This window comes from Pelophylax lessonae, assembly GCF_965119305.1.
Source record: "Pelophylax lessonae genome assembly, chromosome: 11".
Classification (NCBI taxonomy): Eukaryota; Metazoa; Chordata; class Amphibia; order Anura; family Ranidae; genus Pelophylax; species Pelophylax lessonae.
In genome coordinates, this window is record NC_138778.1 from 224981060 (window position 1) to 225006730 (window position 25671).

The 25671-nt window shown below is 46.1% G+C and overlaps 2 protein-coding genes across 2 annotated transcripts in view; one reads left to right on the forward strand and one right to left on the reverse strand.

Moving 5' to 3' along the window:
* The window catches only part of BCAS4 (breast carcinoma amplified sequence 4), a 1047728-nt gene that overhangs the window by 567357 nt on the left and 454700 nt on the right, over window positions 1-25671 (reverse strand). The window lies entirely within an intron of this gene.
* RIPOR3 (RIPOR family member 3) overlaps window positions 1-25671 on the forward strand; it is a 265471-nt gene that overhangs the window by 85892 nt on the left and 153908 nt on the right. The window lies entirely within an intron of this gene.

The following is a 25671-nucleotide window of genomic DNA, read 5'->3' on the forward strand; positions in this document are numbered from 1 at the left end:
CTCGTTTCCCCGGGACTCTTGTATGAATAGAGGTGAAGGCCTGGCTTGGGTCCCTCCTCGTTTCCCCGGGACTCTTGTATGAATAGAGGTGAAGGCCCGGCTTTGGTCCCTCCTCGTTTCCCCGGGACTCTTGTAGCTGCGTCACTGTCCTGGACCATGAAGAGAAGAAGTGATATTCTGAGATTCTGTTTCCAGCAATGGCTGTGCTGACACCCGGGAGGTTATTGCCTTTCAGTGTTGTGTCATCAGAACCAGCTATGTGACCCGACAATAAACCAACCCCCCCCGGCCCGATTCCTCCTTCCCTTCAGGGGGGGGGGTAACAACCTCCGGCCCGCCACTGACCTTCACAGACAGAGAAGTAGCGATGGCGCAGAAGAAGCGTGGGAACCCGAGCAATCCTAGAAACTGTTACTTTTGGAAATGTCCGGAAAGAGCAAATAAAGCAAACTGTGCCATTGTTTCCATTCTCACCCATTGTGTTTTCTGACTCCCCTCCCCCGAAAATCTCCTCTACTCTGCCAAGGGATCGGAGTCTGCCTGTGTATGGATTGCCTGGATGTCATTCCATTGCACAGTGCCACTTCTCTTCACCTGTATGCCAGCTGTAATTCTCAGTATCTGTTCTTATTCTGTGTGTATGGACTCTGCACAGTACTACTTCTCTTGTCCTGTATGCCGGGTATAATTCTCAGTATCTGTTCTTATTCTGTATGTATGGACTCTGCACAGTAGCACCTCTCCTGTCCTGTATGCCGGGTGTAATTCTCAGTATCTGTTCTTATTCTGTATGTATGGACTCTGCACAGTACTACTTCTCTTGTCCTGTATGCCGGATGTAATTATCGGTATCTTTTCTTATTCTGTATGTATGGACTCTGCACAGTACCACTTCTCTTGTCCTCTATGCCGGGTGTAATTCTCAGTATCTGTACTTATTCTGTATGTATGGACTCTGCACAGTACCACTTCTCTTGTCCTGTATGCCGGGTGTAATTCTTGGTATCTGTTCTTATATTGGATGTATGGACTCTGCACAGTACTACTTCTCTTGTCCTGTATGCCGGGTGTAATTCTCAGTATCTGTTCTTATTCTGTATGTATGGACTCTGCACAGTACTACTTCTCTTGTCCTGTATGCCGGGTGTAATTCTCAGTATCTGTTCTTATTCTGTATGTATGGACTCTGCACAGTACTACTTCTCTTGTCCTGTATACTGGGTGTAAATCTCAGTATCTGTTTTTCTGTATGTATGGACTCTGCACAGTACCACTTCTCTTGTCCTGTATGCCTGGTGAAATTCTCAGTATCTGTTCTGTATGTATGGACTCTGCACAGTACTACTTCTCCTGTCCTGTATGCTGGGTGTAATTCTCAGTATCTGTTCTTATTCTGTATGTATGGATTCTGCACAGTACCACTTCTATTGTCCTGTATGGTGGGTGTAAATCTCGGTATCTGTCGAAGTGTGTTGTAGAAGGATCCTGTGACCTGTTATGGCCCCCCCATCACCCTGCGGTCACATTGCTGGCTGACGCACAGCTTTATGTCACATTTCTGGTTTTTACATTGATATTTATGAGGATAACACTTCATTTGTCAGGATAAAGATTACAGACATTCCCCAGACCAATCCCAGCCTCAGGAAGAGGAATGATCCTGACACAGCCAATCAGTGCAATGATAAGTCACTTCAGGAGTGAGTCCCTCATCCCATGGAGCCGGGGGGATCCGCGTCCTCCCAGCACTGCCGGTACAAATTTCTTCTTTATTCCGGGTCCATATAATATACTTCATGCAAAGTTTGTATAAAAGTGATTCTAACCAGAGGTCTTCAAAATATGGCCCTCCAATTGTTCAGGAACTACAATTCCCATCATGCCCTAGTCATGTCTGTGAACGTCGGAGTTTTACATTGCCTCATGGGACGTGTAGTTCCGCAACAGCTGGAGGGCCGTAGTTTAGGACCGCTGGTCTAAACAGAGAGAAAGGGATTGAGGACAGAGCCCCCCCCATTCCCTGTTCTGTAGATTACAATGCCTCATGGCATGTGTAGTTCCGCAACAGCTGGAGGGTCGTAGTTTGAGGATCCCTGGTCTAAACAGAGAGAAAGGGATTGAGGACAGAGTCCCCCCCCCCCATTCCCTGGTCTTTAGATTACAATGCCTTATGGGATGTGTAGTTCCGCAACAGCTGGAGGCAGAGGCGTAACTAGAACCTTCAGGGCCCCGGTGCAAGAAACCATGAAGGGCCCCCTGGACCTCTGGCGCCCTTTACTCTAGTTGCGGGGCCCTTTATTACGGTGAGGGAAGGAAGAATTCTGAAGGGGGGGGGCAGCACAGAAGGGGGGGGGACCAGGGGAGCACACAGGGGCCCAGAGACACCAGAGACAGCAGAACACAAGTATACTGGATAGGAGTAGTGTACAAAGGGCAGCGTACACAGGAACCAATCTCCTCCATTTTCCTCCTGCAGCTACAGAAGGAAAAAGGAGGACAGTGATTTCTCTACATGCTGCCCCCGCCGCCCCTCCTATTCAGGTGTACAGGGGAGCCACATGGGCCCCCTTGAGCATGGGGCCCGGTTGCGATTGCAACCCCTGCAACCCCTGTAGTTACGCCCCTGGCTGGAGGGCCGTAGTTTGAGGATCCTTGCTCTAAACAGAGAGAAAGGGATTGAGGACAGAGCCCCCCCCCCATTCCCTGTTCTTTAGATTACAATGCCTCATGGGACGTGTAGTTCCGCAAACAGCTGGAGGGTCGTAGTTTGAGGATCCCTGGTCTAAACAGAGAGAAAGGGATTGAGGACAGAGCATCCCCCATTCCCTGTTCTTTAGATTACAATGCCTCATGGGACGTGTAGTTCCGAAAACAGCTGGAGGGCCGTAGTTTGAGGATCCTTGCTCTAAACAGAGAGAAAGGGATTGAGGACAGAGCTCCCCCAGTCCCTGTTCTTTAGATTACAAAGCCTCATGGGATGTGTAGTTCCGCAAACAGCTGGAGGGCTGTAGTTTGAGGATCCCTGGTCTAAACAGAGAGAAAGGGATTGAGGACAGAGCCTCCCCCATTCCCTGTTCTTTAGATTACAATGCCTCATGGGACGTGTAGTTCCGCAAACAGCTGGAGGGCCGTAGTTTGAGGATCCCTGGTCTAAACAGAGAGAAAGGGATTGAGGACAGAGCCTCCCCCAGTCCCTTTTCTTTAGATTACAATGCCTCATGGGATGTGTAGTTCTGCAACAGCTGGAGGGTCATAGTTTGAAGACCCCTATTCTAAACCTTCATTAAAGTGAGGGAAAAAGTATTTGACCCCCCCTGCTTTTATTGGTCGGTTTATTTTATCAGTGAGAGACAGAATAACAACAAAAATATCCAGAAAAACGCATTTCAAAAAAGTTATAAATTGATTTACATTTTAATGAGTGAAATAAGTATTTGACCCCCTTCGAAAAACATGATTTAGTAGTTGGTGGGGAAACCCTTGTTGGCAATCACAGAGGTCGGACGTTTCTTGTAGTTGGCCACCAGGTTTGCACACATCTCTGGAGGGATTTTGTCCCACTCCTCTCCAAGTCATTAAGGTTTCCAGGCTGACGTTTGGTAACTCGAACCTTCGGCTTCCTCCACATATTTTCTGTGGGATTAAGGTCTGGAGACTGGCTAGGCCACTCTAGGACCTTAATGTGCTTTTTCTTGAGTCACTCCTTTGTTGTCTTGTGGGTCATTGTCATGTTGGAATTCCCATCCACAACCCATTTTCAATGCCCTGGCTGAGGGAAGGAGGTTCTCACCCAAGATTTGACAGTACATGGGCCCCGTCCATCGTTCCTTTGTTGTGGTGAAGTTGTCCTGTTCCCCTTAGCAGAAAAACACCCCAAAGCAAAATGTTTCCCCCTCCATGTTTGATGGTGGGGATGGTGTTCTTGGGGTCATAGGCAGCATTCCTCCTCCTCCAAACACGGTGAGTTGAGTTGATGCCAAAGAGCTCGATTTTGGTCTCATCTGACCACAACACTTTCACCCAGTTCTCCTCTGAATCATTCAGATGTTCATTAGCAAACTTCAGACGGGCCTGTATATGAGCAGGGGTCCTTGGGGGCGCTGCAGGATTTCTTGATTCCTTGGTGACTATGGTCCCAGCTGCCTTGAGATCATTGATAAGATTCTCCCGTGTAGTTCTGGGCTGATTCCTCACCGTTCTCACGATCATTGAAGCTCCACGAGGTGAGATCTTACATGGAGCCCCAGACCGAGGGAGATTCACAGTTATTTTCTGTTTCTTCCATTTGTAAATAATTGCGCCAACTGTTGTTACCCTCTCACAAAACTGCTTGGTGATGGTCTTGAGCCCTGAAGAAGAGGAAGGACCTCGAAACGCGTCAGTCAGTTTCTGTGGAATTTTTATCCATGATGCGATACTGTGCCCACTCCAATGTGATATGCCTGTATCAAGCATTTGTTTGTGAGTACTTTTCTTATATAAAATAAAATATCTTTTTATCAAGGATAATGCTTTAGGCCAGTGCGCCCTCTGTCCATTTCTCGTTTCCAGTTGCTCAGACATCTCTAGTCTTGTGAGGGCAGCAAGGCGGCATTCATCCGATTCAGCCTGGACAGTGATGGCAAACCTTGGCACCCCAGAAGTTTTGGAACTAAATTTCCCATGATGCTCATGTACTCTGCAGTGTAATTGAGCATCATGGGAAATGTAGTTCCAAAACATCTGGGATGCCAAGGTTCACCATCACTGTTCTAGAGTATAACCTCTTTGGGGGCCGACCTTCAAAAGCAGGAGAACTGTATGGTGTTTCTTTCGCAAGATGATGTTACGCTGAGTAAATAGATACCTAACATGTTACGCTCTAAAATTGCACACACTCGTGGAATGGCGACAAACTACGGTACTTAAAAATCTCCATAGGCAACACTTTAAATTTTTTTTAACAGTTACCGGTTTAGAGTTACAGAGGAGGTCTAGTGCTAGAATTATTGCTCTCGCTCTGGCGATCGCGGCATTACCTCATATGTAAGGTTTGAACACGGTTTACATTTGCATGTGCGACTTACGTATGCATTTTCTTTGTACGCTTTTTTTATTTATTTATTTACACCGTCCCTTTGAAATAAAATAAAAATCTGATCACTTTTGTTGCTGCCATGAGGAATTTAAACATCCCATGTGACAGTAATGGGCAGTGACAGATACTCCTCTTTATGGAGGGATCTGGGGTCTAATAGACCCCAAACCCCTCTCCTGCCCTTCAAAGTATTCAAAACCGCAAGATCTGCGTTTTTTAATACTTTAGATTTTTGTAAATTGGCGATGTTGGCTGCCGAGTAAACGGGGTGTGGCGTCGTGACGTCGCTTACGGGTTACTACATTGGAGACCTGATCAAAGCCGATTCCAGGTTTGTTCTGGTCTCTGGCCAGCCAGTGGACGTGCCGGCTGGTCGCTCCCATCCCACCAGTAGACCCGGGCGGAGGGACCCAGGGGTGGGGGACATTCCCTTCCGCTGCTTATGATAACGGCCGAGCAGCTGATTAACCGCATCGGTTATCATTACTGTATGAAGCTAACTGTCCGCTCTAAAAAACTGTACCGGGGTGAAGCTTCAGGCATCACCCCGGGACAACCACTTCCTCAAAATGACGTACAGGTACAAGATTTTGCGGGAAGTGGTTAAACCCACTCCCACCCCCATTGTAAGTCTATTCTATCCACCCTGTAAATGGAAAGACGCCCATACTCATCTATGCTGAAGTCGCTCCTGTCTGGTCACATGATCTCTTTATTAGCTGGCTTCAGTGTAGAGGAGAGATGGCCGACAAAGGCTGCAGAGCCTGCGCGATGACGTCACCCATAGGCTTACTATGGGGCATCTATTATCGGCTGTCCCTTCTCTACACTGAAGCCAATTCTGGGGCCCATTTATGTACCCGGCTCAGAGTGACTTCAGAATAGCTAAGTATAGACATCTTTTCTTTTAGAGCAGGGGTATTGAATTAAAATTCACAAAGGTCCAGTCAGTAAAATATTATTCCAGCAGAGGTCCGAATCGCATTTTTGTGCGATGACCGCCCTGTATCCTCACAACCAATGATCTGCTTGTTAACTTGGGTAGCCCCCGCCCTCTGTCTATAGCTGTCCTGCCTCCAGCTGTTGGCTCTGTGCGAATGGCCGTGGGCAGAACGACTCTTAAGGGTAGGACTGCAGGGGTCCGGATGAGACATTATCTGGGTCCCGCCCTGTATCCTCACAACCAATCATCTGCTTGTTAACTTGGGTAGCCCCCGCCCTCTGTCTATAGCTGTCCTGCCTCCAGCTGTTGGCTCTGTGCGAATGGCTGTGGGCAGAACGACTCTAAAGGGTAGGACTGCAGGGGTCCGGATGAGACATTATCTGGGTCCGGATCCGGACCGCGGTCCGCCATTTAGTGATGCCTGTTTTAGAGGGTAGATAATATAGACTTAGAATGGGGGTGGGAGTAAGTTTAACTTTAGTTAGGTTTTCACTTGCCTTCAGGGGAGCAGGGGGGCAATTGCCCCCTGGGCCGCCCTGATGCCCCGTAAAAAGGCTGCACTGCTTCTGTCTCAGATATCCCTAAAGGATTTCTGGTGAAGAGAAGTAAAAAGTCTCCACCGCTGACCTACTCAATGCGTGTTGAAGACAAGGACAAAGTGCAGATCCCCCCCCCCCCCCAAGCATGGATGGTGTCAACTGTGTCTGAGCAGAGGCCGGTTCCATGCCCCTTTGAAGTATCTTCTGCCCCGGCCAGCCCCAACCGAGCTGTCCCAGCTTCACCCCTGCTGGTCAGGTCAGGAACTCAAATTCAGCTGGTAAGTAGAGAGTATCTGGAGCAGGGCTTCAGCTTGGAATGGGGTCAGGAGGAGAATTGGGAGAGTGTGAGGGGGGCCGAGTCGCTGCACCTGGTTTGTACTTGCCCCCCTGGGCTGAAAGTTGCCAGTCTGCCCCTGCTTGCCTTATCTCTTAAGCCTTTACAACGGCTTTAAGGTGACTGCAAAACACAAGATGGCAATCTCTGTGCCTGGGAGGAAAAGTTTTTTTTCTCTCCATAGAACAAAGTGGACCATACTAATGTAGTATGATTTTAAGGGATTAAGGGATTTTCCATTTCCCTGAATCAACTGCAGATTTTAGGTTCTGAGGTTGCAGGTTCCTATTGTATCTTCGTCTTTGAGTTGAACTCAATGGACATGTGTCTGTTTTTAACCTATGTAACTATGTGTAGTGTAATACAGAGCGCCTGTAGTTTTTTTTTTTTTTTTTGCATTTTATATCTCTATCTACACTATATTACCAAAAGTATTGGGACGCCTGCCTTTACACACACATGAACTTTAACAACTTGCCGACTGCCGCCCGACTATATACGGCGGCGGTCAGCCCCTCCCAGGCAAAGTGACGTACCTGTACGTCACTAGCCTGGGAGCGAATAGGGGGCGAGCGCGCGCCGCTGGAGGCAAGTTCCCGCCCCCGCTCGTACCCGACGAAGCCGGCGCGTGTGACCAGCGGACATCGGGTCCGCCGGTCACACGCGCCGGCTTCGTCGGGTCACTCGCGATCATCGGGCAGAGAGGGAGAAAGGCAGGCGGCTAGTGTAAACAAAGCCGCCTGTCATTCTCCCCTGTGTAAAAACACAGATCCTTCGGTCCTGCTATGTAGGACCGTTGATCTGTGCTATTACACCACTAGCCACATCCAATGACAGTTAGAAACACGCCCCTAGGGACACACTTAACCCCTCCCTCTCCAATAAAGTTAACCCCTTCCCTCCCAGTGTCATTTCTACAGTAATAGTGCATATGTATAGCACTGATTACTGTAGTAATGTCACTGGTAACCCCAAAAGTGTCAAAAATGTCAGTCAAGGGTCCGATCTGTCCTCCGCAATGTCGCAGTCCCGCAAAAAAAATCGCAGATCGCCGCCATTACGCGTTAAAAAAAAACAACAAAAATGACAAAAATCTTTCCCTTAGTTAGTAAACGCAATAACTTTTGCGCAAACCAATCAAAATACGCTTATTGTGATTTTTTTTTACCAAACATATGTAGCAGAAAACAAATTGGGCAAAAATTAAAAAAAATTTAGATTTTTACATTTTTTTGGGGGGGGGGGGGGATTTCATATAAAAAAAATGTGAAAAATATTGTTATTTTTGCAAAATTGTCGTTCTTTTTTTCTTTATATCGTAAGATCAAAAAATCGCACAGGTGATCAAATACCACCAAAAGAAAGCTCTGTTTGTGGGGAAAAAAAAGGACGTCAAATTTGTTTGGGCACAGCGTCGCACGACCGTGCAATTGTCCGTTAAAGTCACGCAGTGCCGAATCGCAAAATACCCCCTGGTCAGGAAGGGGGTAAAATCTTCCGGGGCTTAAGTGGTTAATGGCATCCCAGTCTTAGTCCGTAGGGTTCAATATTAAGTTGGCCACCCGTTGCAGCTATAACAGCTTCAACTCTTCTGGGAAGGCTGTCCACAAGGTTTAGGAGTGTATCTATGGGAATGTTGGACCGTTCTTCCAGAAGCGCATTTGTGAGGTCAGGCACTGATGTTGGATGACAAGGCCTGGCTCGCAGGAAAAAACACAATAAAAGATATATATTACATATATCTAAGAAGTAGGGGACTTTTAAGGAAGTGTTATTGTCAAAAAGGTGAGCAAAATACAACCATAGTTAAAAAAGTATATCATTTTTATTCAAATTCCATTTCATAAAAACATCATTGAAACATTCAAAATTCATCTGAAACATTGCAGCTAAATGTAGACATAATATGATATGTAGATGTGGTCCGACATGTTTCGTAGGGTACTGCTTCTTCAGGAACCTGAATTTTTCATCTACAACAAAGGAGTCAGATAATGTTGGTACTGTCTCTTAGTAGCACGACGCATCTACGGCTTGGCTTGGTGGTGAGCTGTTGACAACCAGTAGATACCGGAGTCAGAGTTGAGGAGTATTGGACTTTACTTGGTCCTATAATGTATATCCTGGCCACTAATATGGTTCAGAAGAGCGGCGAGACAGGAGAGGCTTGAAAAAGCGTCTGATATTGAGTTGGTCACTCGCCTGACGAAGGGGTCCTGTGCAGCTCCGAAACGTTGCACTATATTTTTCTGATGTGATCTTATCTTGAATAAAGTTTTTTGGACTGCTTTTGCAAGATCCTTGGTGTGCTGGTGAATATGTATCTACTTGATATTGAGTTGGCCCACCCTTTGCAGCTATAACAGCTTCAACTCTTCTGGAAAGGCTGTCCACAAGGTTTAGGAGTGTGTCTATGGGAATGTTTGATCATTCTTCCAGAAGCACATTTGTGAGGTCAGGCACTGATGTTGGACGACAAGGCCTGGCTCGTAGTATCCACTCTAATTTATCCCATAGGTTTTCTATCGGGTTGAGGTCAGGCCAGTCAAGTTCCTCCACGCCAAACTCACTCATCCATGTCTTTATGGACCTCGCTTTGGGCAGCGGTATGCAGTCATGTTGGAAGAGGAAGGGGCCATCCCCAAACTGTCCCCACAAAGCTGGGAGCATGAAATTGTTCAAAATGTCTTGGAATGCTTGGTACCCCAAACTTGCTCATCCACATTTTTACGGACCTTCCTTTGTGCACTGGTCCAAATCATTTGGTAGAGGGGGAATTAAGAAAATTAGGTAAACTAGGAACACGTCTCAGCGCTCGGCCGTGTCCAGGAGCGGGTGTGCATTTCAATTACCGGAAGTACCTGGCCGGAAGTGACGTGCCGTAAGCTCTACGCGTTTCGTCACAATGACGTCTTCGGGAAGCAGTAATGCCTAAGCCTTTGGAGCTTAGGGAAAACCTACACAACCAAGCTGGTTACAACTTAGCAACAACTCCCTCTTAGCTTGGTTGGGGACAAAACAGCATAGGGGAGGGTGCCTACAGTTACGTATTTTTTTATCAGTGGCCATATAATGTATGAAATACTGTATTTAAATAGAAAGCAGGTGAACGCATGAGTCACACCAAACCGCTGAGTAGACAGGGACATTTGGTTTCCTCCTTGCGTGCTATCCATTTCCCTATATCACGGCCAAGTGGAAAAAATAAATGACAAAAACAAAAAAATCAATCATGAAGTTCACATTGGTGGGTCATGTTTGGAAGGTCTTCCAGAGGCCGACACTGCAGGAATAAATGTGGCAGGGTCGACGCAACGCTGTCATGGTGAGATTTGATGTCCTTCTGCAGCTGAATTTCAGCAGGTGTCCACAACATTTTCCGTCCCTGGCTTCATGCCTCTTAATATAAGCAATCAAAAGTCATTTAGACAGTTTAGAGTTTAATTCGGTTTTCTGCAAATATTTACTTAGTTCCTGAGACGCCTGCAATTTATCTAATAACTCATACGGAAATGACTTCAGATGGATCTAAAAATGTGTTAACCAAGAATAGCAAACCAGGCAGCACTTTAACCGCTCCTGGACCGGAAAGTTTTACCCCCTTAATGGCCAGGCCATATTTTGCGATTCGGCACTTCTTTACTTTAATGGACATATTGCGCGGTCGTGCGACGCTGTACCTAAAGAAAATTGATGTCCTTTTTTCCCCACAAATAGAGCTTTCTTTTGGTGGTATTTGATCACCTCTGCGATTTTCATTTTTTTGCGCTTTAAACAAAAAAAAGAGCGACAATTCTGACAAAACCCAATATTTTTCACGCTCTGCTGCATAACATTCCCAATAAAAAAAAAAAATGAAAAAAATCAAATTTTTTTCATCATTTTAGGCCAATTTGTATTCTGCTACATATTTTTGGTAAAAAAAAAAAAAAAAATCCCAATAAGCGTATTTTGATTGGTTTGCGCAAAAGTTATCGCGTCTCTAAGCCCCGGTTCACACTTGTGCGAGTGCGGGGTTCGCATGTAATGTCGATCGGCTGTGCGGTGCGAGTTTAGCCATACACTTTGTATGGCTAAATTCGCACCCGCAGGACCCTTTTTGGCAGCTGCATCAGGATCGGATCGCACAGCGGTTCACACTTGTGCGATCCGATCCTGTGCGAACTGCAAGATCGCACTGCGATATGCGATCAAACTGGGGGTGTCGTTAAGATTACATTGACACCCCCAGCTTATCGCATATGGCAGTGTGAACTGCCGGGGGTGTGTGTGCGATGCGGGAACAGGCTGCGGATTTGCAGCCTTCCCGCATCGCATAAGTGTGAACCGGACCTAAACGGGGAAAGATTTATGTCATTTTTATTTATTTATTTTTACTAGTAATGGTGACAATCAGCGATTTTTAGCGGGACTGCAAAATTGTGGCGGACAGATTGGACCCCTAACTGACATTTACACTGGCAATATTCCAACATGATAACAACCCCAAATACACCTCCAAGACGACCACTGCCTTGCTAAAAAGGTTAGGGTAAAGGTGATGGACTGGCCAAGCATGTCTCCAGACCTAAACCCTATTGAGCATCTGTGGGACATCCTCAAATGGAAGGTGGAGGAGCGCAAGGTCTCTAACATCCACCAGCTCTGTGATGTCGTCATGGAGGAGTGGAAGAGGACTCCAGTGACAACCTGTGAAGCTCTGGTGAACTCCATGCCTAAGAGGGTTAAGGCAGTGCTGGAAAATAATGGTGGCCACACAAAATATTGACACTTTGGGCCCAATTTAGACATTTTGACTTAGGGGTGTACTCACTTTTGTTGCCAGCCTTTTAGACATGAATGGCTGTGTGTTGAGTTATTTTGAGGGGACAGCAAATTTACACTGTTAGGGCCCTTTCACACGGGTGCTCCGTATGTCGGCAAATCATCCTATTTTTTTGCGGATGATTTGCGGACATAATGTAAGTCTTTGGCAGTGCGGATGTCAGCGGAATTACATCCGCTGACATCCGATTTTCTTCCTGTCAGTTCTGTTCCGTTTTTTGGAACGGAACAGAACCCTATTTTTGTTCCGTTCAAAAAACGGAAAGGAAGGAAAATCGGATGTCAGCGGTGTCATCCGCTGACATCCACAATCCCCATAGACTTACATTATGTCCGTATATCATCCGCAAACGGATGGGATGATATGCGGGCATACGGAAATGTCATCCGCTCCGTGGAAAAAAATAAAAAAAATAAAAAGGACCGCAGCGGAACTTTCACACGGAGCAGCCGTCTGAAAGAGCCCTTATACAAGCAGTACACTCACTACTTTACATTGTAGCAAAGTGTCATTTCTTCAGTGTTGTCACATGAAAAGATAGAATAAAATATTTACAAAAATGTGAGGGGTGTACTCACTTTTGTGAGATACTGTATGTGTATTTATATATATATATATATATATATATATATATATACATATATACATACATACATACATATATAATTCATATTATATTCACAATATAAAATAGCAAACATATCAAATGTATAAAATAAGAAAATGTTCCATTTTAAGAAAATAAAATAAGGTTAGTATGAAACTGATGGCAGCAACACATCTCAAAAAAGTAATGCCTCGTACACACGCGTCGATAGTTGGCCGTGAATTTTTGGCCAACGTCCGATCGGCCGATTTTCGGCTTGTTAGTATGATGCTTTCGACAACCGACTCCGACTTTTCGGCCGAATAAAATCTGGTGCGCATGCTATAAAATTTTTGTTGGCCGTCAACACAACGGCCGATTTTCCGTCAGTCAGTACAGATTTCGGCAGACGAAAATCTGATGAGCAAGACTGGGCATGCTCAGAGAAGAAAAAACACACGGAAAGTAAACCATCACATGACATCACTTCTGAAGTTGATTTTTGTTGGCCGAGAAAATTCGTGTGCAGTCTAGAGCACATTCCAACCAACACAACAACACTCTGGACAAAAGACGGCCGATCGGTCGGCCGATAATCGTTGCGTGTGTACGAGGCATTAGTAGCACGAACAAGGAAGAGCTGAAAGAACATTTATTTTGGAACTAATTAGGTTAATTGGCAACAGGTTAGTAACATGATTGGGTTTAAAAAAAAAGATGGTCAGAGGTTCTCCAATCTGTGAAAAGTTGCGTCTAAAAAAAAGTGTAATTTCTTCAGTGTTGTCACATGAAAAGATATGATAAAATACAGTAGTTACAAACTTTTTTGTAGGGGTGTACTAACTTTTGAGATACTGTGTATGTGTGTATATATATATATATATATATATATATATATATATATGCAAATCATTGCATTCTGTTTTTTTATGTAGATTTTACACACGTCCCCAACTTTTTTTGTAATTCGGGTATACAGTACACAAAGCAGGTGACTTTCTTCTTTATATCTAAAACATGCGCTGAGCCGACATCCAAATGAAATGTGCAGATTTCAGCTTAAAGTCTCCCGATGTCTGTTTGACATCAGCCAGTTCCTTAGCGTTGCGTATTTTTAGAAGAGTGACATAACCCGCCTGCTCGGGTCCAGTCACCAGTCACGGAGAATTTATGCTGAACGTATTTGCAGCCGAGGAGAGCGCGCTCCTAATAACTTAGCCGACAGACCGCGGTAAGCAAGGCCTCTGTGGAAAGTGGAGCGGCTTGCCAGGTCTCACACAACATCCAAATCAATGCTTCATCTCATATGAATGCGTTTCCCATCCAGAAGTCGTAGTGGACACTTCCAGTCGTCTGCCCAGCGCATACTTCATAAATATACCTTGGCGCTGCCTAAATGTTCTGACCCCGTAGAGTTAAAGCTGAACCCCAGGCAGATAGAAAAGACGCGTTAATTCGGCTCTATAACCGGTAATACATCATTAAATGTATTTTTTTTAAATGCAAGCAGTGTACGTACCTCCATTTTACCTGATAGAAGCTTCTTGCAGTTCCTGGAAAGCAGGGCTGGAGTGTGAGAGGAAGAAGCAGCACACGGAGCCAAACAATGTTCTAAAAAGAAGCATGCTGGTAGGAGGAGAGATGTAAGTGAACCAAAAAAAAACAAGTGACAAAATACCTGACTAATAACCAGTGCCAGGACAAGGCCACCTACAGCCCAGGACGAACATGTCAAAACTATGCCTTCCGCCCCCCAAGATGTATGAGTACTATGTTTTGGAAACCCCCCCCCCCCACCACCAAAATAAATTAAGCACTAATCTGCATGCTTACCCCTTAAACATATTTCAATTCCCCCTCCTCCCAGGACAAATCTGCCCTCCTGCTGAAATTGCCCCTCCCAGCACAACTTTGCCCCCTCTTCTCTCTCCCAACTCAAATCCCCCTCAGCACAATTCTCCCCTGCCCCCCCCCCCCAAAAAAAAAACTCTTCTTCTACCACATATCCTTCGTATTCCCCTCTCCTAGCACAAATCCTAGCATAAACAGAATTTATTTTATGACTACTTGCTAGTTTGGACATCCTTGGCCAACCATTCTCAGGGGAATAAACTAATGAAACTTTGTATGGTCACCATCCTTCGTGTGAAGGTAGGTCACTGCTGGCCAAGTCCCCTCGCCGCTCACTCCTACTGGTAAAATCATGGAACTCCTGGGTCACCAGAGCCTTCATATTAATACCTTCTTCTATCCTCAAATAATTCTTCCAATGGTCCTGATGGAACCTAAATGCCATCGGAGATCTGGGCCACCTTTGGAGCTGATTCCTACTGGTAAAATCATGGAACTCCTGGGTCACAAGAGCCTTCATATTAATACCTTCTTCTATCCTCAAATAATTCTTCCAATGGTCCTGATGGAACCTAAATGCCATCGGAGATCTGGGCCACCTTTGGAGCTGATTCCTAATGGTAAAATCATGGAACTCCTGGGTCACCAGAGCCTTCATATTAATACCTTCTTCTATCCTCAAATATGTCTTCCAATGGTCCTGATGGAACCTAAATGCCATCGGAGATCTGGGCCACCTTTGGAACTGATTCCTACTGGTAAAATCATGGAACTCCTGGGTCACAAGAGCCTTCATATTAATACCTTCTTCTATCCTCAAATAATTCTTCCAATGGTCCTGATGGAACCTAAATGCCATCGGAGATCTGGGCCACCTTTGGAGCTGATTCCTACTGGTAAAATCATGGAACTCCTGGGTCACAAGAGCCTTCATATTAATACCTTCTTCTATCCTCAAATATGTCTTCCAATGGTCCTGATGGAACCTAAATGCCATCGGAAATCTGGGCCACCTTTGGAGCTGATTCCTACTGGTAAAATCATGGAACTCCTGGGTCACAAGAGCCTTCATATTAATACCTTCTTCTATCCTCAAATATGTCTTCCAATGGTCCTGATGGAACCTAAATGCAGTCAGAGATCTGGGCCACCTTTGGAGCTTATTCCTACTGGTAAAATCATGGAACTCCTGAGTCACAAGAGCCTTCATATTAATACCTTCTTCTATCCTCAAATAATTCTTCCAATGGTCCTGATGGAACCTAAATGCCATCGGAGATCTGGGCCACCTTTGGAGCTGATTCCTACTGGTAATTAATGGAACTCCTGGGTCACCAGAGCCTTCATATTAATACCTTCTTCTATCCTCAAATATGTCTTCCAATGGTCCTAAAGGAACCTAACTGCCATTAGAGATCTGGGCCACCTTCGGAGCTGATATTTTATCCGAACCTGAGACTGGCAACATTGCAGTTCTTATTAAAAGATTTCCTATATGCAGATCTGGTAACGTGCAATGTTTATATTACATTTGATATGACTTAGCTATTTGAAATGTAATATTCCATTTGGGAATATGGCTTTGTTTGTGGTCAATGTTTGGATTAATGGATGAATGCTTTTTCTTTGATTTGGACAATACCTGCAATATGATACATTCGATGCAATTATGCTCTAGTCTGCCTCCCCAAGGATCCCCTGCAGCCCTCCCTTCCATATTACAGATGTCCTTATATATGCATTGATGGTGATACTGTCTTTACAGTAACTTTATATACACTGATTCCATATATATTCTTGAGGAAGTGAAGAAACGAGTAGCGTTCTGCTCATTAACGCTATCCACACCATGTGATGTATTCATATTATGGATGCCAAGATATCTGGAATAATTAGATACGACTATAATTACATTGTTAACCAATGAGCCAGGAGGGGTTTCTTTCATGTATCATAGTGATATATAAATATATTTTTAACTTTTTATAGTCCTTTATAAAGTGGATTTTTTAAAAATATTTTCTGTGCAATAAATTAAATTTTAACTGATAGTGTTGTAAGTTATTGTATCTTGGTACCCCTATTTTCACTGGTATTCTGATGGGCTGCAAATTTTACAACAATGGTACAAGATAAACCTAGGATCTAGGCCCTCCTTTCCTAACCTTTTACCTCAGGCCCAGGGGGGCCCTCTGATTTTCAGGTCTTAGGGAACCCCTGCTAAAACCAGTTCATGAGGGGAATTGGGAAAAATGTCCCTTACATTGATAGTGGGCAGAATGCTCCTTACATTGGTGATCAGTGGGAAGAATGCTCCTTACATTTGTGGTCAGTAGGAAGAATGTTCCTTACCTTGGTAGTGAGTGGAATGAATGTCCCTTACATTGGAGGTCAGTGAGAAGAATGTCCTTTATATTGGTGATCAGTGGACAGAATGTTCCTTACGTTGGTGGTCAGTGGGAAAAATGTCTGTTACATTGGTGGTCAGTGGAAAGAATGCCCCTTACATTGGCGGTCAGTGAGAAGAATGTCCCTTACATTGGAGGTCAGCGGGAAGAATGTCCCTTATATTGGTTGTCATTGAGAAGAATGTCCCTTATATTGGTGGTCAGTGGAAAGAATGCCCCTTACATTGGTGGTCAGTAGGAAGAATGCCCCTTACATTGTTGGTCAGTAGGAAGAATGCCCCTTACATTGGTGGTCAGTGGGAAGAATGCTCCTTACATTGGTGATCAGTGGGAAGAATGCTCCTTACATTGGTGGTCAGTGAGAAGAATGCGCCTTACCTTGCTAGTCAGTGGATAGAATGTCCCTTTTATTGGAGGTCAGTGGGAAGAATGTTCCTTACATTGAAGGTCAATGGGAAGAAAGTTTCTTACATTGTTGGAAAAATGCTGCTTACATTGGTGATCAGTGAGAAGAATGCTCCTTACATTGGTGGTCAGTGCGAAGAATGCTCCTTACCTTGGTGGTCAGTGGATAGATTGTCCCTTTCATTGGTGGTCAGTGGGAAGAAGGAGGAGGACACACCCAAGGAGCTCTCTGTGAGATCCAGCCCTTTTCAAGCCTGGGCCTTGCTTGCTAGCTTGGCCCAGGAACAATGCCTGATCCTGGGGGAGGCCCTGGGAGGGATCCCCCTGATGACACGGGGCCTAGTGAGGAGGAGGTGGAGGACCTGTCTGTGGGTCCAGGCCCCGGTGAGAATGCGGATGTCTTCAGCCAGAAGGTTATCAATCGTTTTAGGGCGATTGGGAGAGCGGAAGAAAAACTTAAAGGTTTGAAGGCTGAACACAAATCCTTCAAAACTAAGTATTTCCAGGCCTGGAGTAAAAATCGCACAGCCATGAAGCCTGAGTTGCAGGAATTGGAGGAAAAGGTGAAGAAACAAACTTTATTATTGGAAAGGCTGAAAGACGGAAGTGGAGCATTTAAAGAAAAATTTGACAATGAGAGGAGATTTACCAGCCAAGCATCAGCAAGTTCTGTGGATCAGCAGGCTCCGTTAATGGATGACCAGGCTCCATCTGCCTCTGCACCTCTCCCCCCATGCCAGAACTGGGAATCGCCAGCGGCAACCAGCCAGGGGGTTGAGAGTGGGCATGGATCCCTGACATTTATCCAGGAGATGGAGTCCCCCCTGAGAGCAGATAAGTTTGCATTCACTGATGATCCATCAGAAATCCCTGTGGATGGGCAGAGGAGATACAAACCAGCAAAGCTAGTACTGGTGGAGAAATCCCAGTATACCATGCTGCCATCCAACATGTCTGCCCCACCTGCTGTTGTGGATGGTGTCCCAGGTGAGAAGGAGCTTTGCCTACAGCTACCTATTGGAGATTCTGCTGTGAACACAACCAGTACAGACATGCAGGGAAAATCCCTGACCGTGAAATCCCCGGACCATCAGGTGAATGTGGATGGACCTGCATCTGACACCCCAGACATGGATTTTGCTGGTCTGGCTGAGACCAGTAGTCCCTCTGAAAGCAAAATGGCTGCCAGCTCCAAGGAGTCTGTTTCACTTTCACCAGAGCTTCCCAGTGTTTCAGGGCTGATTGCTGGTGGGGGAGGGGATCAGCATGCTGCTGTTTTTGGAATGGAAGCAGCCATGGAAGTTACCTGCAGTGTTTTACCTGCTGCTGTCCTAGAACTGAATTCCATTTCCACAGCTGAAAACCCTGTCCCAGTGGAAGAGAAGATGACAGCTGAAACTCTTACCAGTGCAGCACCAACTATGGATTCTGCTGTGAAGACAACAAATATCCCAGCAAGTATTAAAAATGACAATAATCATAAAGCAATGAATGTGGTGGGTGGTGGTGAAGGGGATAATATTGCTGGGAAAAATAGAAATGACATTTCTCCCCCTGCTCAGCAGAGGAAAGATTTATCGATTGCACAGATCAATCCCGGATCTGTACAATCGTTATCTGTTATGTCTGTGTCGGATGTTTCAAAACAAACTGATGGATTTTCTGCTGGGAGGAATGTTGGAAGCTATGCTTCAGCTTTGGGGAGTCGCACCAGGGTGGGTGGTGGGGATTTGGTTAGTAATCGCAATTCAAGGAGGTTTGTTGGGGGGTTGGTTAGTGGGTATAGGAGGAGGAATGTGGTACAGTTGCGGTGGGAGGGCGATGGAACGCCGCCAGTAAGGGGGAGAGTGGCCGAGTTGGTCTTGGAAATGGGGTTTAAAGCCTGTGACATTTTTGCTTTGATTTGCCCGGTGGGAAGTTATGAATTTGATTTGTCGTTTGTGAAACCTGAGAGTTTGGATCTCTTTTGGGAGAGATTTAGGAGGTGCAAGGGCCTTCAGCAGTGGAGTGGTTTGGTGCCAAAGGTGATTTCAAGACAGCCTCTGATAAAGTCGGTGACCATCTTGGTGCGTAACGAATCCATACCAGAGGCTGATTTATTAGTATGGCTACGCCGATATGGCGAGGTCCTCACTCCACTGCGGAAGGTCCTTGATGAGCATGGGATATGGACAGGGGCCTGGACAGTGTCACTAAAATTGGGGGTGCTGGGCGATGTAGTTCAGCACCTTCCCTGCTCAGCCTTTCTGGGTAGGGATAGGCTGACCATTTTCTACCAAGGTCAGCCTAAGGTATGTAATAAATGTGGTGATAAAGGCCACTTTGCATCGTCCTGCACCCACAAGAAGTGCTCACTGTGCCAGGATTTAGGCCATTTGGCCAGAGAATGCACCCAGATTCGGTGCAATTTGTGCCAGCAGCTGGGTCATCCATATAGCCAGTGCCCAGAGGCACTGCATAACTTGCCAGGATTGGAGACTGAGCTGCAGAGGCTTGATAAAGAAGATGAAGCAGCTGAAGTTAGAGAGGAAATTGTTGTTGCCCCTCCTGTGTCTGTTGTGTCAGATTCTGTTTCCCCTAGTGAGGTGGTCCCTGAGTCTGTCCTTCCTGTGTCTGTTGTGTCAGATTTTGTTTCCCCTAGTGATGTGGTCCCTGAGTCTGTCCCTCCTGTTGTTCCTACATCTACTGTGCGTAGATCCTCCAGACTAGCGGAAGCTGCTGGGGGGGCGGGTATAGTGGATCTTCCCCCTCGGCCTACTCCACCTCCAGTCCCTGTCTCTCGACACCGCAAACGCGGCCAAGAGGGTGCAGGGGTGCTGGATGGTGGTGGGGTCGATGGGGTTGAGGGAGGGGTGTCCATGTCCCATGTCTCACCCTCTGTTGTGGAGGATTCGGATGATGAGGGGTGGGAGAGGACAAAGAGGAAGAAAAAGAAGAAGAGGAAGACCAGTAAGGCGGTCATTTCTTCCTTACAGTTAGAGCCAGGAGGGGTTCCTCTTGGCAACACATTTTCGGTTTTATCAGGGGAGGAGTTAGTATCCGATTTATCTACTTCTTTATCATCTATGGATGAGGGGGAGTCACATAGTGTAAAGAGAGCTGCTTCGGGTGATGAGAGTGTGGTGGAGGTTAAGAAACGACTACCCCAATCATCCTGATGGCAGTGCCCGCTCTGATAAAGGTGGCGACCATTAATGTCGCCAGCGTGAAATCTGCAAGAGCTCGTGATATTGCCTTATTTTTGCTCAGTGAGTTTGATGCTGAGATTTTATTTTTGCAAGAGACCTGGCTCAATACTTTGGCCGATGTCCATCTAGCAAAAAGGGAGTGGAGATGCGGTCCCTCCTTTTGGTCTCTTGCGGCTGAGCCTTGCAGCGGAGTTGCGGTTCTTTTTAAAACCGATATGGTAACGTGCCGGCGGATAATTGAGGTAGAAATGGGGAGATGCATGGTCTTAGACGTCTCTGTTAGGGGGCAGGACCTGCGCCTCATCAATATCTATGGACCGCAGTCAAAATGGGACAGGAAATGCCTCTTCACAAAGATCAAGCCCTTCCTTTTTACATCCCAGCAGGTTGTCTTTGGAGGTGACTTTAACACCATAATTAGGCCTGAAGACAGGAGGGTCTCCATAGACAGGCTGGGTTATGATAGCGTTTTTCTTAGAGATATGGTTAGACAAGCAGGCCTGGTAGATGTGCACATTAAGCACTGCCCTGGCAGCACAGGATTCACATTTCAGAGAGGGAATAGTCAGAGTAGGATAGATAGGTTTTTTTTAAAGGAGAACTCTGCTTTCTCGGCTCCTGAGTTGAGGGCGGTGGAGTTCTCTGACCACTGTATGCTGTCTGTGACTCTGAATGCCTCGGACACTCCACTCAGGGGAAGGGGTACCTGGAAACTGAATTCGGCTCTCCTGGAAGATGTAGAGGTAAGACAATCCTTTGAGGATTTTTTTCAGGCACAGGTTTCTATTCTGGACTTTTGCAGCAGTAAGTCAGAGTGGTGGGAGCTTGTGAAACAAAGGGCGATTGGACTTTTCAAGGCCATAAGTAAGAAGAAGCAGCTTGGTATGTATATTGTCTACCAGCATTTGCGGAGGAAGCTTGATCGTCTTGTCTCGTATGGAGGAGATCCAGGGGAGATCTCGGAGGTAAAGCTTCTTCTTAGGAAGTGTCAATACGACCGGCATGCCTCCTTGGTTCTGGAGAGAGATTACGGGAAATATCACTCGCCTGATCCTTACCAGAACTGTAAGCAAGGCATAGCAGTTAAGACGGTCATAGGTCTGAGGGATAGTACGGGTTCCCTGGTTAAGTCCAGATCAGGGATCCAGGTCATATTACGCAGACCTTCTGGGAAGAAAGGACCTTAGTCGGGACAGGATGGAAAGCTTTCTGGATTCTACTCCAGGATTGGGAAATGATACATTGCCTTTGATGGATTTGACAGAACCAATTTCAGCGGATGAGGTAGTTCGTGCTATAGAGAAGCTGGCTACCAAAAAATCGCCTGGGCCAGATGGGTTGACAGCTGAATTTTACAAGTGTTTTAAGTCCATTCTGGCTCCCTTTTTAGCGGAGGTTTATAACAGCTGTTTAGAAGAGGGTTCTCTCCCTCCCTCCATGAGGCAATCCGCTGTGATTCTTCTGTCAAAAGGTAAAGACCCCTCAATAATTGAGAACTGGCGCCCCATCAGTCTTCTCAATGTTGATAGAAAGATCTTGGTGAAGATTCTTTTTTGGCGCTTGTCGTCAGTAGCAGGCGATTTGTTGTCCAATCATCAGCACTGCTCGGTCCAGGGCAGAAGTACCTTTTCAGCAATTTTAGCTGTCCGGGAGGCTTTGGAGCGATGCAGGGCTGCTGGATGGAGAAAGTACTTGCTGGCATTGGATCAGGCGAAGGCTTTTGATCGAGTCAATCATGAGTACCTGTATTTGCTACTTGGTAGATACGGCCTGCAGGGGAGGTTTATTGATTGGCTGAAAACATTATATAAAGGGGCTGAGAGCTTCCCACTTGTTAATGGTTGGGTTGGACGGCCTTTTGAGGTTGGCTCTGGTGTGCGCCAGGGGTGTCCTTTGAGCCCCCTGCTATATGTATTCGCAATCGACCCCTTCATAAGAAGGTTAGAGAGTGGATCGTTGTGTGGGGTGCCTTTGGGCATTGCTGGTGTGCCACCTTTGAAGGTCGTGGCCTATGCTGATGATGTGTCTGTTATTATCTCTGGGATGGAGGAGGCGCAGGAGGTGGTCTCTGTGATAGAGCAGTACACAGAGGCTTCTGGCTCTAAAATCAATCATGAAAAGAGTGAAGTTTTCTGGATGGGTGAGGAGGGTGAAAGCTTCGAACTTCCGGATGCCTTCCCAGAGCCCCAGCAGGAAATTAAAGTGTTGGGCATCAAATTTGGTCCTGGTGACTATGGTCATCGAAATTGGGAAAGCAGGTTGTTGAATGCCAATGCCAAGGTGGCAAGCTGGAAGAAATGGAAACTTTCCTTGAGGGAAAGGGTTGACTTGATTAAAACTTACCTGATCCCAATCTTTTTATATGTCAGCTTTGTCTGTATCTTGCCGGAATCTCTCTATGCAAGGGTGTACAGCTGCTTTTTCCAACTGTTATGGGGAAATAGGCTGAACCTGATCAAACGCAATGTAACTTACCTGTCCAGGCGGGAGGGTGGTCTAGGAATGGTCAACCCTATAGTTTTCTTTTCTCTGCTCTTTTTAAAGTATAATCTTGGTAATATGTTAGCAGAGACCCCGCCGGGATGGGTGGGTATTTTTCAATCTTGGTTTAGGCCTTTTCTGCGATGCTGGGAAGATGGCGGGCCAGTGAAAAGTCTGAGAGTCCGACATGGCAAGCTTCCGGCTTATGTTGCCCCGTGTCTGAAAATACTTAGGCAGTGGCAGGTGACAGTGGGGGATATCAAGTCCCTCCCCAGAAAGCTTCTGGAGAAGAGGATTTTGGGCTCTGCTTTCAGTGTGTCACTGACCTTAAGGGATTGCCCAGGCCCCGTAATGAGGGAGGGGTTGCGTTTAATTAACTTAGGAAGAATCCCTTTGAAGTTTAGGGATCAAGCCTGGCTCGCTTTCCATGGAAGGCTCTATGTGAGAGGGAACCTGAAGCATCGCCCTGTGGATGATCGGGATTGTCCTAGAGCGGAGTGTGTTGGTAAAGTGGAATCTATGGACCACTTTTTGCTCCAGTGTCCCTTTAACATAGAGGTGTATAAAAGGGTGGGGAGGGCTCTAGGCCTCCCCTTTCTCTATCGCATGAGTTATGCGGAGTGGGTGTACGGGGCATTCCCGACTCGCTGGGATTTTGATTTGGATACACTTTTTCTAGTTAGTATAGTTGTCCGTTACTTCACGTGGAATGCACGGTGCCAGATTACCCTGCGGAAGAAAGTCCTCCCTGTTGAGGTGGTGGTGTACGATATTCTGGGTGAGGTTGGGAAGCTTCGGGGTCTTGAGAAGGGCAGGGAGCCTCGAGCGGTCTGGATAAGGGCGTGGAGGAATATCAGACCTGCTTTTGGTGAACTGTCCATCTCTGGGTGAGGAGCTCTTTTCCTATGCTATTTCTTTCACGCCCTTAGCTTTTGTTGGTTAATATCTTCTTTTTGAAGAAGGGCTGCATGCATAATGGGGGTGGTTTTGTTTCTTGACCTCGCAGGTTGGATGTCTGGTGTGGTGGTGTGAGTCCTACTAAGATTATTTTCTCCGGTAATGACAGTTTCATGATGTGAGTTTCGTTTTTGCTGTAAAGCCATTCTTTATTTGAGAGCAGAACTTGCTATGTATTTTTTTCCATTTTCATGTAAATATGTATATATTTATTTATGTATATTGATTTTATGATTATTGATTGCAAGACTTTTAATAAACAAAAATTGGGAAGAAAGTTTCTTACATTGGTGGTCAGTGGGAAGAAAGTTTCTTACATTGTTGGAAAAATGCTGCTTACATTGGTGATCAGTGAGAAGAATGCTCCTTACATTGGTGGTCAGTGCGAAGAATGCTCCTTACCTTGGTGGTCAGTGGATAGATTGTCCCTTTCATTGGTGGTCAGTGGGAAGAAGGAGGAGGACACACCCAAGGAGCTCTCTGTGAGATCCAGCCCTTTTCAAGCCTGGGCCTTGCTTGCTAGCTTGGCCCAGGAACAATGCCTGATCCTGGGGGAGGCCCTGGGAGGGATCCCCCTGATGACACGGGGCCTAGTGAGGAGGAGGTGGAGGACCTGTCTGTGGGTCCAGGCCCCGGTGAGAATGCGGATGTCTTCAGCCAGAAGGTTATCAATCGTTTTAGGGCGATTGGGAGAGCGGAAGAAAAACTTAAAGGTTTGAAGGCTGAACACAAATCCTTCAAAACTAAGTATTTCCAGGCCTGGAGTAAAAATCGCACAGCCATGAAGCCTGAGTTGCAGGAATTGGAGGAAAAGGTGAAGAAACAAACTTTATTATTGGAAAGGCTGAAAGACGGAAGTGGAGCATTTAAAGAAAAATTTGACAATGAGAGGAGATTTACCAGCCAAGCATCAGCAAGTTCTGTGGATCAGCAGCCTCGGTTAATGGATGACCCGGCTCCATCTGCCTCTGCACCTCTCCCCCCATGCCAGAACTGGGAATCACCAGCGGCAACCAGCCAGGGGGTTGAGAGTGGACATGGATCCCTGACATTTATCCAGGAGATGGAGTCACCCCTGAAAGCAGACAAGTTTGTCTTTTCTGATGATCCATCAGAAATCCCTGAAGATGGGCAGAGGAGATACAGGCCAGCAAAGCTAGTACTGGTGGAGAAATCCCAGTATACCATGCTGCCTTCCAGCATGTCTGCCCCACCTGCTGTAGTGGATGGTGTCCCAGGTGAGAAGGAACTGCATATTGCAGTTATTGCTGAGGAGAAATCCAGTGCAGACATGCAGGGTAAATCCCTGACAGAATCACCAGATTGTGAAAGAAAGGTGGATGGACCTGCATCTAACACCCCAGGCATAGATTTTTCTGCTCCTGCTGAGACCAGTAGTCCCTCTACAAGCAAAATGGCTGCAAACTCCAAAGAGTTTGCTTCAGCTGAGTTTCCCAGTGTTCCAGGGTTGATTGACCAGCTGTTTGCTGGTGGGGGAGGGGATCAACATGGTGTTGCAAGTGGAATGGAAGTAGCAATGGAAATATCCTGCAATGCTTTACCTGCTGCTATGTTAAAACAGGATTCTATTTCTACAACTGAAAACTCTGTCCCAGTGGAAGAGAAGATGATCGCTGAAACTCTTACCAGTGCAGCAGCACCTATGGATTCTGCTGTGAAGACAACAGGAATAATAAATATCCCAGCAAGTATAAAAAATGACATTAATGTTAAAGCAATGAATGTGGTGGGTGGTGGTGAAGGGGTTAGTAATGCTGGGAAAAATGAAAATGTTATTTCTCCCCCTGCTCAGCAGAGGAAAGATTTGATTGCACAGATCAATCCCGAATCTGTGCAATCGTTATCTGCTAAGTGTGTGTCAGATAATTTAAAAAAAACTGATGGATTTTCTGCTGGGAGGAATGTTGGAAGCTATGCTTCAGCTTTGGGGAGTCGCACCAGGGTGGGTGGTGGGGATTCTGTTAATCACAATTCAGGGAGGTTTTTTGGGGGGCAGGTTAGTGGGTATAGGAGGAGGAATGTGGTACAGTTGAGGTGGGAGGGGGAAGGAACCCCA